General features: G+C 48.0%; 1 long non-coding RNA gene across 1 annotated transcript; it reads right to left on the bottom strand.

The window, feature by feature from the left end:
- Window positions 1-1,369: 1,369 nt before the first annotated feature.
- LOC146203752 (uncharacterized) lies at window positions 1,370-4,807 on the bottom strand. The gene is made up of 3 exons (XR_014703915.1): window positions 4,665-4,807; window positions 1,957-2,198; window positions 1,370-1,882 (listed from the first exon to the last, which is right to left on the bottom strand). It is a non-coding gene; the product is annotated as an uncharacterized LOC146203752 (long non-coding RNA).
- Window positions 4,808-5,503: the final 696 nt, after the last annotated feature.

The following is a 5,503-nucleotide window of genomic DNA, read 5'->3' as shown; positions in this document are numbered from 1 at the left end:
GTCTGGCTATCGTGAAACACCTAGTATAAGAGCGAGCGGCGGCTACTATATTAAAATATGCGAGTGTAGAACTGCGTATTCTTCTTTGCTGCCCTTGTTCTTTTGAAACGTTTTGTGTGCAATATATGCATATGTCTTAGCGTTAAGTTTAGAATGTCTATGCATGGCATGAGCGCCTTATGTTTACAGGAATAATTGGTTAATCGCTTCCAGGCAAACACCATGCAGGTAAAAAATCTGTAATGCGCCGCTGTGAATTAAATATCCGCACTGCACCACTGAACGAATTTATTTCTTCAACCATGAAGTTTCTGTGAAGCCTGTACAGCTCTCCTTCGTAGCCGTACGGCGGCGAAATGGGGGAGGCTGGTCAGGAGTTGCGGCCTTCGACTAATAAAACGTTCTGTATGAACCTAGTGAACATCACTGCAAAACTGCATTTCATTTCAAAACTTTTACAATTATTTGAAATCTGTACTCTACAGAAAATGCCCACAAACACTCTAATGATGTGGATTTGCCCAGACGAAGGCAAGTCCCCTTGTCGAAATGTCGGATCGGCTTGCGAACTGGGGCTCCCCCTCGACACTTGTTCAGTGCTGCTTCATACTGTGCAACCATGTTTCGCCCGTTCTACCCTGGATTTCCCTCAAATATAATACATAATATTATCTGGCATAGATGTCAAAACGCTAGTTGCAGGAACGTGGACTAGTTCTTTTCGTTAGTATATTCAATGCAGATGTGGTTCAGACAATGAATACTTCCAGCATGAGTATTCACTGGACATCTTGCATACGTTTCGTGGCTTGCTGACGTCGCCGAGGATCGATGCTTTAATTTTTCTTGCTCCGAGCTTGTAGGAAACATCTCAGCTCTCGTCGCCATAATCGAGATAAACAAGCTGAATGACGTTCGGGCTTAGTTTCTTCATCATCATCATCATCACCGGACTATACCCACTGCAGGGCGAAGGCCTCTCCCACATTTCTCCAATTAACCCATGATGAACTTACATGCGTGTAAACTAATTTGAACTTGAGAAGACATGCGCCCAAGGTGAAGCAAACTACTATCCGCGAAAATCGTCACTCCTGGCATCGGGAAGGGGGGGGGGGGGGGGGGGGGGAATCCGCTGCCGCATTCTTACGGAGCGCCGAGTGAAAGTTCGCGATATTACTAGTATACCGTATATGCATCTCAAGTAAACGTGTGAGAAACAAAAAAACATGACGAAAACCGTGCGTCGGACAGGTGCCACCAATTTTGATTGTATACCAATCGCAAAGCGTGCACAAATTCCAATTGTCGACGACGCTTATTCTCAATCCGCAGTGTTCAATTCTCAACAGCAGACAGACGAGCCAGTGGCAGCAACACAAAAAGCCTTTATTCCGAGAAAGCAGCGCTCTTTTATAGGAAACTGCAACGAGCGCCAGCACACGTCATCGGTGTGCAATCTTATCACAACCGTCCGTGGCCGGTACTGAAGATTCCTTCTTCCTTAAATTAAAACTACACGCGTTTCTTTCCGCGATTATAATTGGAGGCTTGATAGCGATCCGCTGGACGTCTTGTGCGATTACTTCTTCGCAAAGGGGCCTCTTCGGGTGACGCCATGGTTGTAGCCGTGGTGATGTTTGAGGGCTGCGCTGCTGTGTGTTCTGCCTCAAGCTGTGATGCCGGGTGCCCTCTTGAAGTGAGGTCACCTAAACGTCCGTCCTCAAGCTGTTCCGCAGTAGGACTGCTAACCAAGGAGTCACCAGAGGGTTCACTTTCTGGGGATGTTGTTGGAATGTCCTGCTGACTACGGGTAATTGGAGCAGGTACTGCTCCTCTCGCGACGTCCGGGTGGATTGATGTCTTTGGCCCAGAAGTCCATCTGGGTATCAAATGGTCGATATGCATAAAACGAGAAATATCTCCGACTTTGACTACAAATGTAGAGTCGCTTACGTGTTGTGCCAGGGCAGCTTCCTCCCACAACAGGGTTTCCCCTCTCATAGTCTTCACGAAAACTGGATCGATCCATCCGCGAGTCGCTTACTCGGCCCTCGTTGCGATGTGTGGGGTCTCCAATTTGACGGCTCCTCATGTCCCGCACAAAACTTGGTTTCAAGAGTGAAAGCTTTACTCGAGGTTGTCGCTTCAGGAATAGCTCCGCCGGCGTTCTTCCCGTTATGGAATTTGGGGTGTTCCTGTAAGCAAGCAAGAAGTCATTAAGTCGCTAATGCAAAGTTCTGTGCTGGCCTGTTAAGTTATCGTGGTGCACTTCCTTGAGCAGAGAAGCTTTTGTCGTCTGAACAAACCTTTTTGCTGCCCCATTCGACGAAGCGTGCTACGATGGTGTACGGACGTGTCGAATCCAGTGAGAAGCGGTGAACTCGGAGAACTCATGCGAAGGAAACTGATGTCCGTTATCACTGACCAGTTCTTCCGGGTAGCCATACGCTGCAAATATATCCTTCAGACAGTCTTGTTTTTTACGTCGTTGTAGTGTGGAGGCATTTTGCTTCTATCCACTTGGAGTAAGAGTCTACTAGAAGCAATAAGTTGGACCCATCCTTCAAGGCGAAGTCGGCATGGACTCTCTGCCAAACAAGAGTTGGATAAGTCCATGGATGAAGTGGTCCGGGTGCCTTTGCAGACAAGGTCGTTTGACACACTTTACACTGACGGACAATGGCTTCGATATCCTTGTTAATCAACGGCCACCAAACAAAAGACCTCGCGAGCATCTTCATTATTTGGATTCCGGGGTGCTCTTCATGTAGCAATGCTAACACTGCGTTTCGAAGTTCATCTGGAATGATGACTCGCTGGCCCCACGTGACGCAGCCTTGCTCGTACGATAGTTCGTTTCGACGAACGTAAAAGGGCTGAAGCTTATCATCGTAGTGCGCGGGCCAGCCAGATAAGGTGAACTGCGAGACTTTAGAAAGAATGCGGTCCCTTTTAGTCGCACCAGCCACTTGGCTCACGGTAAGAGGCATTGAATCAAAGATTGCAAGACATTCTTTAGTGTCGTCTCCCTTCTTGACTGGAAGTGGCAGCCTTGAAAGCGCGTCGGCAACTTCCATGTTTTTGCCGTTTCGGTACCGCAGCGTGTACTGATAAGCTGCTAAGCTACTTTGGCCCAGAAGTCCATCTGGGTCTCAAATGGTGGATATGCCCAACGCTGAATCCTCGCTGCAGCCAGAGACGGAATTGGCTTATCTGATGCCAAAATGCCCAACAGCGGTTGGCGGTCTGTATACAGCGTGAATTTGCGTCCATACAGATATCTATGAAACCTGCCTATACCGAATGTTATAGCCATATTAAAGCAGCACGAAACACAGGACAAAAGAACAGGAGACGACACAAGCGCTTGTGTCGTCTCCTGTTCTTGTGTCCTGTGTTTCGCGCTGCTTTAATATGAATCCAATCCAACTCGCCCAGTTTTCTATATTCAAACATTATAGCTAAGGCTTCCTTCTCGCCTTGCGCATAGTTGCGCTCCGCTGCGTTCAATGTTCTGGAGGCAAAGGCGATGGCGACCCATCGGGCATGATGTGAAAAATTACGGCCCCAAGACCGTTGGCGGATGAGTTGCAGCTTAACCCGATTGGCTTTTTCACGTCGTAAAAGGTGCAGCACGTCGATGAGGTGCTGCTTAGATTCCACGAAGGATCTTGAGCATGCGTCCGTCCACAACCAATTCTTCTCCTTTTTTAGTAGGTCGTACATTGGCGCAGCAACTGTAGCTAAGTCTTTGATGAATTTTGCGTAGAAATTCAGTAGACCTGAGAAGGCTCGCAGTTCAGTTACGTTGCTTGGCTGAGGTGCTTCCATGATTGCTTTTATCTTTGTCGCAGTTGGAAACATGCCATCTGCTGTCACTTCGTGCCCAAGATAAACAACCGACTGCTTGAAGAAATCACATTTCTGTTCTTTTACTGTGATATTGTGCTTTGCTAGTTTTTCAAGCACCTTGTCCACGGTTTCTTGACAGTCGTCTATGTTGTCACCTACGACGATGAGGTCGTCGATATATCAGCCCACTTTTGGAATTCCTTTTAAAACTTCGTCCAATAATGACTGAAAGATAGCGGGGGCGCTAGAGATTCCATACGGAAGCCGCTGAAACTGAAATAATCAGAGATGCGTGTTCACAGTTAACAACGCTTTGCTATCCTCAGCAAGTGGCACTTGTTGATAGGCTTGCGATAGATCCAGGACGCAGAAAATCTTTCCTCCGGCAAGCATAGAATACAAATCTTCTGGCAATGGCAAAGGGTAATGGCCAGTTTTTAGAACCCGATTAACCGTGACTTTGTAGTCGCCATGTAATCTTAATCCTGCGCTGCCTTTCTTCGCAACCACCACTAGAGGCGTTGCCCAATCGCTTTTCGAGACTCTTCAATATTCCGGCTTGCTCGAGCTTCTCCAATTCTTTTGCCACTTCCTCTTTTATGGCAAACGGTACTGGCCGTGCTTTTGCGTTGCTGCCGCCACTGGCTCGTCTGTCTGCTGCTCAGAATAGAACATCTTATTTACTGCTTCTTTCCCGACCTCCGGGTGGATGATGTCTTTGGCCCAGGAGTCCATCTGGGACTCAAATGGTCGATATGCACAAAACAAAAATTATCTCCGACTTTGACTACAAATGTAGAGTCGCTTACGTGTTGTGCCAGGACAGCTTCCTCCACGACAGGGGTTCCCCTCTGGTAGTCTTCACGAAAACTGGATCACCAATTTCCATCCGCGGATCCCATCCTCGTCGCCAGATGTTCTATTCTCAGCAGCAGACAGACGAGCCAGTGGCAGCAACGCAAAAAGCCTTTATTCCAAGAAAGCAGCGCTCTTTTATAGGCAATGCTGCAACGAGCACCAGCACACGTCATCGGTGTGCAATCTTATCACAACCCGTGACCGGTACGGGACACGCAGCAACCTCCGCGTCTCTAATTCGGGATTGCAGATAAAAGACTGAACGGACAGAGCACTTTCGTAGCAGTCCGGTCATTGATCAACGTCTGGTCGAGGCGCAGCAGTGAGAGAAAAGAACAGGGGAGGCCCAATTGCGGCTCCTCGCTAGTCTAGGTGCGCCTTGCGACTCTCTGGCACATAACCCCCCCCCCCCCCCCCCCTTCATATCCTGTCTCTAACCCCTCATGTAATACCCCAACAGCGGCATTTCAAGAATAAATAAATAAATAAATAAATAAAATAAATAGAAGCTCATTTTTGTTGTAGAAGTGGCGCTTCGCGCATGCGCCAATAGAAGGCAGAGGCGCAGTGCGCAATCGCTGCATAGTGGCACCCACTGCCGCAACCAGCTTTGCTGGAAGAAGTAATGAAAATTTGCCACAGCCTCGTTTTTACTGCGTATCTTGACTGAAAATAGCCCTCGGTTGCATATGGCCATCTAGCCATTCCTCACAAAGAATATGTTATCGGCTGGGAATCTATCATTCTCATCCGCCACTTGGAGTGGAGTACGAACGTTAACAAGGGCCTA

This window comes from Amblyomma maculatum, chromosome 1, assembly GCF_055883805.1.
Source record: "Amblyomma maculatum isolate TAMU_Amacu chromosome 1, ASM5588380v1, whole genome shotgun sequence".
Taxonomy (NCBI): domain Eukaryota; kingdom Metazoa; phylum Arthropoda; class Arachnida; order Ixodida; family Ixodidae; genus Amblyomma; species Amblyomma maculatum.
The sequence above is the reverse complement of the archived record's forward strand: the minus strand, read 5'-3'. Positions and strand labels throughout refer to the sequence as shown.